This window comes from Lepisma saccharinum, chromosome 11 (assembly GCF_977018435.1).
Source record: "Lepisma saccharinum chromosome 11, izLepSacc3.1, whole genome shotgun sequence".
Taxonomy (NCBI): Eukaryota; Metazoa; Arthropoda; class Insecta; order Zygentoma; family Lepismatidae; genus Lepisma; species Lepisma saccharinum.
The window spans coordinates 1044708-1060750 of NC_139239.1; the positions used below are offsets into that span (position 1 = coordinate 1044708).

The following is a 16043-nucleotide window of genomic DNA, read 5'->3' on the forward strand; positions in this document are numbered from 1 at the left end:
AGGGTTTATAAGTTCGTGAATGTGACATGGATTTGCAGGTTATTATTGGGAAAACAAGACAACAGAACCGCACATTGAAGAAAGAACACATTTGAATCGAAAACTGTACGTAAGCTAGAGACATTAACCGGCATACTACATATTTAACTCCACACTGAAAGACAACAACAGAATATATCTATATATGGTTTCTTTCCTTATTTCCTAGTAAGCAAACCCCGTAGCTTGTACAAATTCCAGAACCGTATGAACAGTTTTCAAGTTTTGATAGGTGTTAGAAAATAGACAAATAGTTTTGAAGCAAAATAAAACTATGAAAGACTTAAAGTAAAATACGTTAAAAATTTATATACGTATAAGTAAGGTGAATACATTACCATGTAAACTAAAAGCATGTGTAGTGCTCCAAGTGGTGGGGGTGAGGGGATATCATATCTCATTTAAGGAAATGTGCATCAAAGATTATAAGGGTAAGAATCTCCCTACTGTTTTATTGTCTCCGTGTAACCATATTATCCCCAAAATCGATTAACCATACCTCACCTATGAATTTCCACTTTGGGCAATGTCCACATGTGCATTTCACAAGGTCCTCACCAGTCCTATATACTATGAAGAAAAGCGCCAATGTTCATAATATACTGATAGAAATAGGTATCCAGAGGCCCACGTTATTTTAGATTGAACTTACAGAATCGTTTAGCTGATATGTATCTTCCACGCAAGTGAGGGAATCTGTCGTTTTCATTAAAAGCTGGAAAGATCGAACAGCAAACACCTGAAGGCCTTGACACACAGAACTGCCTCAGTCATGACCCGCAGTCTTTTGCTTCCGCGTCTGTTGCAAAATTCGATACGTTGTGTTTAATTCTCTTATTGCGGTTGAGGAGGAAATATCTCGAAAACAAGTGAGTGAATTCTGAACACGGAAATTGCAAGACCATCGCCATTCGATTACTAAGTACTGTGTTTTGTTTCAGTCGCAAAACTCAACGTTGAGTGTTTTCGTCTCTTTCTTCTTAATTTTAATAAAGTATTCACAGATTATTATATGAAACCGAACTTGTACTAAAGCAAAGAGTTTTTCGTGATAATTTTGTTTGCATGATTATCCAAAATGCTAACATATTTTTTTTCAATTTTATGAAATTAACGGCTATGTTATAGCCGTCAATCAGGTTAGTCGTAAAGCCAAGATTTAAGAAATGTAATTCTTGTAATACTAGTGTAATATTTGAGAAATATTCATCAACGAATTTATATGAATCTTGAAAAATAATACGTTATGAGGCAACGACAGCCGGCCTGAGTGGCGAAGTGGATAGCCCAGCACGCTACAACGTCCAGGTTTAAATCCCGGCCTGGGCATGAATGTTCTTTGTGAGTGTCCCTTCGTCAATTTCATCATATCATCATACATTCTCATCTTCGCGATTAGCCATAAGTGGTAGAAATGCTAAGTGAAAAAACGGAATTAATCAATCAATGGAGCAGCGACAGAAATGAAGTTCTTGGTTGTTACCTCACTTTGTAGTTCCTGATTGCATTCACATCATGAGAATAACATACATACTATGTGTTTACCGTCAAGGACTCTAGTTACATAACAAAATTATCATTATCATTACACTATTGTATGAGGTAAAGAAACTAAATTATTGAAAAAAATGTGCAAAAGTATGGAGCATCAGCTTCTGGCGAAAGTTTAAGCTTGCCAACACTCTCTCGTATCATTAGCAAGCTTGAGAGACCATAACATTTTTAATGAATTTGAGATTTGAATGTTACAAGCATTGGTTAACTCTATCGTCGCGTATGGAGCTCCAATATGGACATCATAACTAAATAAAGTAATAAGGATCAACAAACTTCCATCTCCTCAAAGGAAGGCGATTCTATGGATGACTGGAGCCTTCCGTCACGACATAGACACTGGCACTTCTAGTTATTACTGGTTTGTGGCCGATAGATAAGGTCGTCAAGATGAGAGCATTTAATTACTTTTTCAAGAAAGAATCAAATATAAAATAATCGATATGATTGGAGCATTCACCCCAACAACTCTTAATATTAAAATTCAAATCATACGGGAATGGCAGAAGGAATGGTCCCACGCTGATCGGGGCAGGAGACTGTTTAATCTACTACCAGATGTCCAGGAAAGGCTCTCCATGGATCACTTTGCACCTACAAAAGAATTGATTAATTTCTTAACAGGTCACTGACCTTATGACCAATACCTTTACAGATTTAACTTGAAGAGAACGGAGTATTTTGATGACTGTGTAGACGTGGTAGACACCCCGGAACACAAAATACACGAATGCCTCTTCAATAATCCACAAATTAACCAGTTAAGACAGGCCTTACCACAAAAAACCCTTACCAAATTATAAGATCAGAAACCTTCAACCTTCTCAATACATTAGTGGACCTAGTGTCTAAAGAAAAACTTACCAAATTCCTATCCCGAAACCCCATATCTCCCCCACCTACCCCACCACCCCTCCCTCGGCAGCAACAGGGACCCAGGAGATCTGAAGGACTACGCAACCCAGTACCTTAGAGTCCGCTACGTACACCAAATCAAGAGCAGGAAATCGACCCTGAAGGACACTCCAGAGAAAGACAATACGTGCCTTCAACCTGAAGACAAGAGGCTGCTAAGGAAGACGAGTGGTGGAATGTTACAGGGAATAATTGGACAGAATTCAACTGATAATCAATTGTGTATCTTAAACACTAAGCATTCATTACTTTTACCAACTTAGTAATATACGTACCCTACCATTTAACTTTTCGCTAATTTCAATAACCAACATCTCATGTGATAACATACAACTAACATATCTAATTTGACTAAATTATAATTTTTTACCACTTGTTCCACAACTGAATTAACACTTCACCAAACTTCCTGAAGCTCCCCAGGACTTCTATCCTGAAGATTCCAGGAACATCTAATAATCAACAATAACCAATAATAACCATCTACAATCCAACTGATGATTATTCCCAGTTAGATTATCATCATTTATTATTATTATTTTTAATTTACTTATTATTTTATTATTTTCTTTCTTTTTTTTATCTTTCTTGCTGGCTTCCAGTAGATATACTTCCTTACTTCTTGCATTAGCTAACTCGATTTTGATCTTCTTTTTCTCCTAGATCACTATTCAACATTTGATATAATCTCATTTCGTACTTTTCTTATCCACTATCAACTCAACTACTAACAATAGTCAGTATATTGTTCTGGTTACCCGAATATCCGATCCAGTATATTATATTGTTTTGTGGTATCATTGTGTTGTATTTTATTGTACTGAATTATGAATTTGAAAAAAAGAGAAAACTAGGAAACCGTAAAATTCCGCGGATATGACGCCCTGGTTTATTTTAAAGACACCAGGGCACTAAGTGCATACCCCTGAATGTATGCGGGTGGAGGATGGGCTACTTCGGGGGTTACCCCCTTTTCCTGTCTATTTCAAGCATTGGTTAAGAATTTCAGTCAATACTTTATTTATCAAAATTATATCGTTTTTGTATATGTTGTGAGGAATAGTTCAAGGAAATTAATTTATTGTAATGCTGTTATCGAATATTTCATTATCTTTTTAGACTTAAACATATATCAAGGTTTTGAATTGAACGAAAAACACACTCACTCACAGTTTCTCAACTCAGAAATTCTTTCCACCGGTGGATCACACCCATTATTCCAATTAAACCTTTCCATGCAAGTATCTTCATAAATATTATATATGTATTTAAGAACGTTCATAATGTAGCCAGCCAGCAGTAACTGTTTTGAAAAACTCCAGTATTTTCGTTTCTAATACTACCAAATTCCTTAATTGTAAATAAAATATGCATTGTGCAATATTTGTTCAACAAATGGCAACTAACCCATTTCTTTACCACGTTGAGTCAAGTTTTCTTCCAGAATTGAAGTTCTGTCGTCTTTCTTTGCCATTCTGTTCCATAAAATATTCCAGCCTTTGCTCGAGGTAAAAATGCAGCAAGACCTCTGAATAAGTAAGCGTATCTCAGAGAGCGTTTCAATTGATGCGTGAAAACAGAGGCTCCCGTGGAGAAAGAATTTCAGATGAGTTCCTATCTCTGGAACAAATAATGTCTTTCAAAACTGAATTCATGTCTACCAACTATAAACGTTATATAAATAAATAAATAAATAACAATAATAATAATAAAACAGATCTACCGAACATAATTATGGCTAAATTAAATTGTTTGCCCTTCCCACATAGATTAATGGTCTTACAATGAACGATTCGTGGGTTTGATTCTCGGCTTCAAGCAATTCTTACAGCCGATTGGATCTCGATTACAATTGTATGATTCTCTTTGACTAGCTATTACACCTTTGCATAGCATGAGTAATTCGACGCTTAAAATGTTAAACGCACGGCCATGAAAATAGGCGGATGGGCAGAATAACTCAGTAGCTCAGTGATGTCGGCCTCCGTGGCGGAGTGGTTATATCAGCGCGCTACGACGCCAGGAGTCCCGGGTTCGAATCCCTGTTAGGACATTGATGTTTCTGTTTGTCGAGGGATACTACCGCATATGGGTATTCCTTTAAAACAAAAAAAAAAGTTGTTAAGAGTAATGGCGTGTTCGAGTCCTGGTCGAGCCTGCATTTTTCGTTGAAAATTCTACCGTGTAATTTGTATGGCGACTCGTTAATTAGCAGTAGATAAATTTAGCTCTGCTCTTAATCCACCTGACTTCAGTTGTGAAAAGTAATATTACACTAAACAGAACAACTGAAGAAAAACAAGTTGAACTTTTGAACTTCAAACTAAGCTGTGAACCTTGTGAGAGTCATGCATCATTGTTTGAAGGAATTTGTTGCAAGAATAGCCAGATATTTTGTGTTTTTGTTTTTCAAATCTACGTCTTTACTAATCAACTTACAGTTCAAAGTTGTATAAGAGACTGAAATGTGAATTGAGCCGCGGACTCTACAATCATAAAACATAACTAAAACCGTTACTGAATCATAAATTTCGGGCCACCTCGATAGCATAGTGAAAATATTTTCACTTTGTAGTAAAAGGATACCGAGTTTGATCCAAAGTGGAGGTACAGTGGTTCGGATTGAACTTAAAACTGTAGGCATAGTCCCGATTAACCTATTTGAGAATAAAGCGGGCTTGCAACAAAAAAAACATAAATTCCGTTCCTGAAATTCGAACCCATGACCCTTGACCTCTCAGAGTTATTCTATTCTACTTGACATTGTCTACTTGACAATGGGAACCTCAAGATGAACTATTAGAAGTGTGAACCACAGGCGTGCCTAGAAATATCAGGAGAGTTCATTTGCGATTTACCCCACACGCTCTTTAGTGAAACATCCGTCTGGAAGTTTTATCAAAACCTTACACATGAAAGGCTTTGGTGTTAAAAATAACTTCTGCACCTTTACAAAATTATCCTATTACCGCCAGTGTAAAAATCTCTGATAAACCTCCAGAATACATCAATTCTACCTGAAAAAGGTTTACTGGAAATAGAGTGTTAGCCTTCTCCTTTAACACGTGGAAATGAAAATTCTATGCTTCCGCCCAAGACATCTTTTACCTTTAGGTCTCATACCCCCATCCTTATCTTTTATACTTATTTTTCTGAGAAGAAACCGCAGACTACAAAGTTACTGCTTCTGACAACATACTGTTGTAATTAGTATTATATACCCCACATTTGGATCTCAAGAAAACCTCTGAAAACTTATGTCTTGCTCATAATTAATTGCTCTTTCCGCAGCACATAGGGTATTTGTGTTGCAATATATTGTTTAAAAACACTTCATGAAGTATATTAACTTACTAGCTACTCAGGGGATACTCTTCGATCGTCCACCAGCCACTCCTTACGTCACCCTTGCTCTGAATAACCAAAAGAACATTTTGAAACTCTGGTTCAATAACTACGCAATATCCGAGCTTTAGCAATGGATTCTGATTGACTCATTGAAATTTGAAAAAAATATGAAATCAAAGAGAAGTAGTGAAGGCTCCCATTGAAACCAGACAATTTGTCTTTTAAAAAAAGTTGATTGACTGATTGAAATTAAAATGTTGGGTGACTTCAACACTAACGCTACATGCATATACAAGGAGAAGCGCCTTATCAATAACAATATGAATGACAGGTCTTTAAAAAAAAAAACTCTTAATTAAAACTCTTTATGTGGAGATAAACTGTTTATCCAGACTAAAAGAAATTGCATACCTGATGGCTAATATGTTAACATTTACGTGAAATGCTGAGGTTTTAATGGCCACTCGGCACACAAAATGGATAAAAAACAATACAACACATCCCTACAAAGGATTATACTGGCGTGACATCCTCAGTTCATTTTGCACGATTTCGGTTAGCAGGGTGTACTACTTGGAAGTGAGATCTATTTTGTTTCCGAATTCATCCTTTGAAAATGAACTGAGGATGTTCGGCCTCTTCTAGAACGCTTACATAATATATGGAAGGGCATACATGATGTGGTATAATCAATAAACAAATACAGACAGCTCTGCCTCTACGTGTAAAATCCACTACAGCGATACTTACAATTTTCTTGGAAAGGCCCACATGCAAAACGATCTCCGAATAGGATTTCAATTCACTAATCCAAGTATTCATGGTTCTGGTACGTCTTTCTCTCGTCATCGCGAAAACTTTAGGCACAAACAATATATTCGAGCACGACTCAATCCTTGCAGACCTCTAGGTTCCAGATTACTGAAGGCCAACACGTCGAGGCGTATTTTCGTTTCGCTTGTAGCAGATAAGTGGACAAGTTGACAGGAAATGAAGAAACAAACGTGACGTTCTAGTTTTACCATCCAATAGGTTATTTACGGCATATATATCTAGGTTATGTACGATAATGGAAATGTGCGAGCTTGTCTAGATAAATCAAAACGATAACATTTGACATTTATGTTATATGATTTGTGGTATTATAAACTCAACAAATGATGAACCCCCCTCAGGCAGATTTGGCTACACTTAAACCTTGCTCAAGATGAGCATATGAGCTTTTTGCTCAAGTGTAGCACCCTGTCTAATCCAAGATTTTTGTAAAAATGCCCTCGGGAATTTCCCGAAACTACAGTGTACAAATGATGAGCCCCCTCAGATTGATTTGCCCATACTTACAAAAGTTGCATCAGCCAGATTGTTGTCCATAAGCTTGTTAAAAATATGCCCCTTCTTGATATTGTTTTGGATACACTTGAAATTAAGCCAAAATCCTCATAAAACACACACCCACACACACATATTTACTTCCGGTTTAAGTTCAATTGGACACCAGCCTCATCTCATATATCTAGTACTAAAACAATGTAATTCTTCTAGAATTGCTCTGTGACTCTCTCATTTCTTACATCATAAACATATGATTTTTCACCTATGAGAATAACACTACATATGGTGTCATCAGGGAGTGTATCGTGGAATTCACAGATAATTTTAATATTTGTCCTGTCATTAACCACAACTTGTTTTCTTTTTGAAGTGTTGATAACAAACATGGGTCTCTGTGCTTTGAATTCATCTGGTGTGTAATACATGTCGGTATTGCCAGTAGTGACCCTTTTGTATGCCGTAAATGCTTCATATAATTTAAGGAAATCATCCTTGGACATGTCTAAATTATAATTTTCTCTAGGGAATACCTCATTTCTGCCATTTTTAAGATATATGTTCTTGATGTTGCAGTTATCAAATCTACTTGAATTTTTTTCCTGATTATTGTGTCTTCCAGTCTGAAACAGTACCACCACAAAATCCGGCATGTCATATTGTATACTGGAGAATGAATTTGTAGCATCAAACTCATAATAAGTACCAGTGGCAAGCTTCTGTACACATTGATATGTATAAAATTGTAAAGGTACTTGTGGATTTTTTATTATATCTGCTTTGTATTTAAGAGCATAACTGGCTTCATATTCAACAACTGGGATTCTTAGCTCCATACTCTGAATAATGCATTTGCCTTCATCAGGTAGGGTATTGGGCAGAGCTTCCCCTGTAGAGTTTAATGTACTGTACCTCATCAAAGCATTATTATCATTGGCAGCTCTTCTAAATGTGATTCTTAAACCACCCTTCCACATAATATCTTTGTAATCTGAGAAGAATCCTGGCAACAGGCGCATAGGGAACAGCACTGTGTGGCTTTTAGATATAATTTTATCACCAGCCTCAAATCCACCTATTTTGTAGTAAGAAGCCTCGGTCTTGGATAATTTTAGTGTAGCCAAAACTGTGGAGGTAATGCCGGGATAATCTACTCTGTTTATAACAACACCATGTTTTCTGATCTCAATTTCAGAGAACAGATGCGGCACAAAATTGTCTACCAATCTCATATTTGAACTTGCCGGATAATTTGTACCATCGAGCTTTACAACATCAAATTTGATGTATAGATCTGCTCTGTGAGGGTGTATAAAGCCATCCCCTACATCAAGATCAACCTCAATGTCTGTGTTGGGTTGATTTAAATTTGCAAAGGTCCTCCTGTTTGGGGGGAATGATTGTAGCTCATAACTCTCAATATTTTCCATTTTTTTTGTATGTATTTTTATTTAAATATTAATCTCTATGATAGCAGTTGTTGTGGCTCCAGCAAAATCAACTAATTCTTCTTTTTCATTAGTGACCATCAACTCAATATAATCTATTCTGTTATGGCACACAGGAAAATATAATGTTGGGGATGGAGTGTAGATGATGGGCTCCATAAATTCAGAGTTAGGTTTGAATGTTGCAATGATGCCAGTTTGTTTGTGAGTGCCTATGCCATTTGATTTGGTGATCATACCCTCGGCCACATTACAGTGAATATTCAGAGTCTCTCTGGCTAAGAATTTAGGTATATTAATAGCAGTGTGTTTGATGGCTGGTTCAAGATTTGTGTTGTTCTCAAATCCTAATAGCTCTCCTATAGTACCCAGATCCACTGTTTCTGTAGCAGATACAATCTCTACTCTGCGAGTGACAGAATTTTGAGTTAATACTATACCTCTGGGTAATTGAGCATTTAGAGTGGACAGATTATACTGCCCTGGAGTGATGACAATTTTTTGATCCCCAACTGCAATTTTGTTGTTGTGGTGTGTAATATTAGGGATCACGTACATGCCATAAAATGCTCTGAGAGCTATTGTTTTGGGATACACTATAACATATGTAATCTAAGTTTCAATATTGAATTTTGGCTGGTGAGATGGAATACCCCCATGATGTTTTAAATACCACAAGGCCTTTTGAAAATTTTCAATTGATGGTTTATTTATTTGAGACTTATATCTAAGAACAGATAAACACAAATGTCCACAATTAACATCTTTGAAATTTTGAACACGGGCATTATTGTAATAAAGATTAGCTGATTTTAGATATTTTACTAAATTTTCAGGTGGAACACCTCCAAATGAATCAAACACAAATGCCTCATCTTTTAAATATTTAAGATAACAAATCCAGTGAGTGCCCTGATTTTTGTACTTATCCAAATTAACAATGCCACACTCTTTGTTGAGTGGTTGTTCTGGTAAAGAATCAGACATGTACACACCTCTAAAATTTTTGATGCCCAGTGGCTTGATTAAAGCTTCAATATCTTGGTTTGTAAGCGGCTCTTGTTTTTTTAAACATATTCATGGCTCTCTTAACACCTTTGCCTTGTTTCTCCATGGCCAGGTTATGGCGCTTCAATTCATCTAATTCTGCCCTATTTTTCTTGGCATCTATTACTGTTTTTGCTATGGAAGCTGATCCCCCAGCCAAGCTCCCAACAGCCCCAAGTTCTGCTAAGATGGCCGGGATAGTAAATATGAAACCCCCCACATGTGATTTTTTTCTAGATTGTTGTAATTTTTTTAATTGGGGGGTACTAAGTAATAATTTCATACCATGGCCCTTGGCAAGACAAGAGCTTTTTTTCTTGCGCTGCTTTTTGGTTAAAAGGCTATCAATAGTTTTAAGAGATTTAAGACCTGCATAAGGTATTTGATACATAACACCCTTGGCCTTCATTGTAGGTTTATTATATACATATTCACAGCCCCCACCCCAGTTTTTGTTTGGTGTTCATAGCTATGGTGGTTCCCAATGCTGCTATTCTTTCACTTAAAGAAGCATCTTTGCTTACAAATCTACCAAATGCAGCCTCTTCTAATTTCTTGTCTGCAACATGTCTCTTGTCAAGCTCAGAATGTGTGTTGTATGCTATGTCATGGTCTCTACAAGCAGCATCTAGGGGATTAACACCAGGATCACCTCTGTTTAATCTATGCTCCAATTTTGTGCCTGGACCACAATACTGATAGCCTGGAATGTGTAGTTCAAATGGCAGCTTGTTTATAATGTCATTAACCAGTCCCCGGCCCTCAGAAATATTCCAAAATTTAGGTGGTAGAGTATTAATAATTTTTATAAGATATCCAATCCCCTTAGTGTCATTCACTATAAAATTAGACAATTTGGTGCTTATCATGTCCATAATTCCAACCTTTTCATTGTAAAAATTGTGGTTGCCAGCATTTTCCTCCCCAGCTATCACCAATAACCTATCTACAAGTTTCCTGACATCATCAACCCACACAAATTCTTTAGGCAGGGTGTTGTATTGTTTGATTCCACTGCCAGTCTTGATCTGTGACCATATGGGCTTGATTAAATTGTTGTATTTTGCTCCACTGCTAGACTTGACTCTTTTTTGTGTGGGATCATTGTTCTGGTATAGAGCATCTGATTTTATTAATATTTCTTTGTAATGCTCATAATCTTGATCTGTATAGGTGCCAGGCCTTTTCCTAGTCATCAGTTCCCACAATCCAGGTATGCCGGGATATTTAACAAAACCACCTTTTTCTCCAAGATGAGATTCTGAATATACAATTAGATCATCTCCCATAAATGTTACTCTGAAATTGCCAATTTTATGTATGATGCTACCATCACGCTCTGTGTCAGCATATAAGCCAAAGACCTCATCTTTGTTGTCTTTAGGTGTGCTTAAATATTTTTGAGCAAGAAGACCCAATTCAATAGGATCCTGACTAGCTTCAATTCTTCGAGGAGCAACAGGACTAGGTGTATGAATACTGGAAAGTGGGGTGATTGGATAATCTAATATGTTCCTTGCAGCTACAGGTACAAGCTCTGATCAAATTTTGATTTTGCTCTGTAACAGTTTTGATATTTTTACTTAATTCACTAATAGCATCAATAAAAGGCTGTTCTGTTTGTTTGTGTTGTTCATAAATTCCTCGGTTCTGTGATTTCCATCCCTTAAATCTTTTTACAAGATAATCTCTTAATTTAAGATCATCAATGATTGGCCTTTTCATGGTTATTTATATATGTTTCAATGTCTAGAAAATTGTTGATTTTATTTCTGTATTTGCCACTATTGGGTTTTCTTGTCATATCAATTGTGACAAACCCATAACTGTCCTGGTTCCAGCACCTACTGCAAAACTTGGAAAAATTATTGTAGCTCAAGTCCCCACCTACATATTCATCATGTATGTGTTTGAGGTTGGTATGATCTTGATGAAACACACATATAAAATTGCTGTTGTCTCGGATCAGCTGCTTCGGAATTTTAGAAAAAGTCTGTGCCAGGTAGAAACAATCAATGTTTTTGTGTCGGCCCTGTGTAAAGAAATTTCTAACCTTGTTTTGATTATCCAGTATAATGTCATCAAACACAACAACAGAATTATCGAGACATTCATGGAGTGGCTTAACATCTGATTCAAAAGTGGCAATATCCAGTCCATCATATAGCTTCATCAGCTGCTGATATTTTTATTGTTCCAAGCTCTTAGAGAAAACATACAAGTGCCTGTTTTTCCAGTCTAACCAGCTGGGTGCCAATAAAAAATTATCAATCATTAGTGTAGTTTTACCACAAGCTGATGGCCCAACAATAAGACATCTAATATTATCAGGCAGCAACTTGCCATTTCTCTTAATCTGCTGTTCAGGTTCTGGCAGCCTTTTTATAACATCCCAGGTGCTCATATTATCACTTTGTCTGCATCGATCCAGCTGTGTTCTGGAAGTCCTAACCATTTGACAAATAACTTGTTGCCTTTTCTGCGGATGATTTTTTCTATGAGATATGTGTCAGGCTGTTTAGTTTTGTTGAGTTCTTCTTCATAGAACCGGCCTTTGAGAATTTCTCCTCGGTGGTCTTTTATTATATATGTGTTAAGAGTCCCAGGTTTAATTTGAACCACTGTAAATAATTCAGTGCTCCAGTTTCTTGTAAAGCCTCTTTTGAATAAGTGCTTATATTTGCTGATTCTTACTTGATCACCCACCTTGTATTTGGCCTTTCTTGTTGTTGGCTGGTATCTAGGATAATAAACAGTCCTGATCAATTTTTGCTCATCAGATGAAGTTACTTCAGAGGGTTTCATGTTGATTGTGGAATGAACCGAGTTGTTATATTTATGTAGAAGTTCTGGAAGAATATTAAGCCATTTATAATTACCTTGAACTGTGAATTGTTTATACATATGATTTTTTAGGGTTTTGTTGAATCTCTCTACAATTGAGGCCTTGAGATCACTGTAACTCGAATAATGTTGTATTGACTGGCTTTTAATAAATTGTTGGAACACAGAATTATAAAATTCTTTGCCATTATCTGTTTGCAAATAGCGCGGTGATCTTCCACTCTGATTGATGATTGTCCTGAAGGCTTCTGTAACACATTTTCCAGTCTTGGATTTGAGTGGCACAGCCCAGGCAAATTTTGAAAATGTGTCTATTACAGTGAGTAGATACTTGTAGCCCTTGTTGATTTTGTCTAAGTATTTCAGCTGTCCACTTGCCATCTCAATCAAGTCGCACTGCCATAAATCATCTATGCCTTTTGTGACTACTGGCAGTCTCTTATAATTATGTCTGGCTTGTCTGTGTAATTCATCAACAATAATTTGTCTAGACATAATATGAAAACAAGAATATTGCAACTATGGGGTGTTCAGCAGCTGATACTACAGGATTTTCTAAATATAATTTGTCTCCTATTTGTATATGAAATTCCAGAGAGCCATCATCTTCAGCATAAGTTGTTTCTAATGTATTGGGATCTGTAAAATCCTCTAACTCTACACTGGTGATTTTTGCTTTGTTATCAGCATTTGTTATTGATAAGGTAGGGTAGTGGTGTGCCTGTGGTTGAAGCCAATATTTAATCTTGATTGGTCTAAGTGTGCCCCCAACAAAAAACTGGTAATAAAATTGTGCAGGGGACAGCATATATATTTTGCCACCTGGTGTAAATGGTGAATCATATTCTTTGTTGGGGATACTGTACAATTCAAGAATTACTGTATGTTTAGGATTCTCGATTATGCCAGTTATTTCTTTTTCTGCTGTAAGCAATCTACTTGTTACAGATTCAAGGTGCTCATTGATAGTCCTAACAACATCATCATGGCCTGGCTTGATCTTTATGTCCACAACAAGTTTCTTGTATTGTTGCACAATCTCTTGTAGCTGGGTGGCAAAAACAGACAGAGCATTTGCTTGATTGGATTCCATGGTCCCTAGCTGTTGCTTGATATTAGCTACAATTTGTTGCAAATTTTCAACAACTGCCAATTTTGAATTTTGAGCAGTAAGATCATGGACCTGTCTTCTGATATCCTCAAACAGGGCATGCAGTTCATTAATATGTTGATTAGTTGGTAGAGTGGCCACTGTCTGAGTAAGTTGTTTGATCTCTGTCTGGATATTCTTGATATCTTCTGATTTCAATATGCGATTCACAGCTCTCTTAATATTTTTAAGTTCCTGTGATGTAGGCAGATTTGTTACAGTATTTTGCAAAGATTCAAGTGCCAATTTCACATCATTTAATTCAGAAGCATCAACCACACCACGCATAGCATCTTGGAGCAGGGCTATATCTGCCTGACTGGGTGTTGATTGTTGTAAAATTTCAAGTTTTGTTTGGATATCATCGATCAAGTGATGAAAATGAGATAGCTCAGATTCAGTGTTGAGGTTTTCAAGCTTTGTGATCTGTTGCTGGACACTGACAAGTGTGTCTACAATACCAGGCAGGCGGGATTCTAGAGATTCTTGTACATTTGACAAATCACTTTGCACTGCTGCTATTGTACCCTCAAGATGGGTTATGGTACTTTGAATTTTTCCAAAATCTTCATATGTTTCAAGTTGCAGCTTGATGTTTGCAACACTCCCAGTTATTGCACTCAAAGCATCAGAAGATGGCAAGTTGTTCATAAAATTTTCAAGTGTCTCAATTTTTTCTTTAACCTCGGCTATGGCATTGTTCAAGGGGTCCAGATTAGGTATCTGGAATGATTGAATCTGTTCTTTTAGAGTGGAAATCACTAAATCAAAATCTTCTTGTGATTTTATGCTTTTGACAATTGTTTGGAGCTGTGTCTGGACATTATTTATCTGCTCTTCCAATTGCTGTTTCAATTGCTCAGAGTTGGTGGCCTGGGTCTTAAATTTGGCTTGAAGAGCTGCTACAGCCTCTTCTAAACTTTGAAAATTATCTAATGTGGCCAAGTCAGTATATTTTTGAAGCAGCAATTTGAGTTCTGAGTCAATTTTAAGAAGAGGGTCCATGCATTGTGATTGTAAATTTGTAATTTCTAGTTGAAGACTGGCATTGAGTGTTGTTTGTAAAGCTTGTAAATCACTTCTTTATTTCTTGACTCTGACATCAAGCATCAGAATCTCATCACTGTGAATTTCATGCCTTGTATGGCCAAATATATCATTAGGCATTTTTGTTTTAGTGGTTATTTATTATTGAATATCTAATTCTTAATTCTATAAAAACGGTATAAGCTTGTCATAGGATCCAGGGACCTCAATATATAAGCAGTCACCAGCAGAAACAGTATATACAGTGCCAGAAATCATGTTTGAGTGCTTAATTCTATAAATATTTCTCCCTACTGAAATCTTGACATTACCCTCAGGGATTGTAATAAATTGTAATTGACCACCTACAGGTAAGTGGTAATGATTTAAATTATTGTTAAATATGTACAATGTTTTACCTGTTTCATCATCAACATCTGTAAGTATGCTGTTCAGATGAATAATTAACAAAGCCCTTAGTTTAGATATCATATCAGAAGAGGGTTGTGGTGTTGGCAGGTCCATAATAGCCTGTTTTTTGAACCCAAATAAATTCATAGGCATGTTTATTTATTTCAAATCATGCTCTGTAATTGGGCATTGATTACCGCTTTTCAAATCACAATGACCCCATGGTAGAGTATGTATGCCACATGATAAAATGCATCTCTTATCATCATGTGGGTCCAGAGCCACTTTTCTTACAATATTTGTAGTCAACAAGTGATCCACACTCTGAATTCTGGATTCTGATGTTCTGATTGTGCTACATGATTTGAGGCAATTTTTGTAATCTTCAAATTCAAGCTCTTTGTCTACAGTCACTCTGCCAATGCCCTTGGCCTTTTTGGCAACAGCGCCACTACATGTTTCAAAACTGTACATCTTGGCCCTTAACCCAGCAAATGCCACAATAACATCACCAAGTGTCTCATCTTTTAACTTGCCAGGCACTTTTCTGTTGTGGTGTTTAATTTTTGAATGTTCAGTGGTATCAAAATATTTAAACAATTCAGGCTGTGCCATATCTTGATAAACATCTTCTGTTTGAATATCAAGAACAAAACTATCTGTGTCCATGTACATCAGTTTTACACGATCCTTATAAAAAGGCTTCAACACATTATAAAACAATTTTAACATGTGTAATTTGGCCAATTCCAATATCACAGCCCCTACATAAATAGGCTTATCAAACTTAATTTTTGTTTTTTTCATGTTGAAAAGTGCCATATTCTCATCATAAATTCTTCTGTAATTGAAGTTGGGCTTTGCAATCAATTTTTTGCTCCGGCTGGGGTCAGTAATTATTTTAACATCAATATGTTTTCAGACATTTTCTA

General features: G+C 36.4%; 1 protein-coding gene across 2 annotated transcripts in view; it reads right to left on the reverse strand.

Annotated features, from left to right (window-relative positions):
* Positions 1-16043, reverse strand: part of Trpm (transient receptor potential cation channel, subfamily M) — a 587782-nt gene that overhangs the window by 456304 nt on the left and 115435 nt on the right. The window lies entirely within an intron of this gene.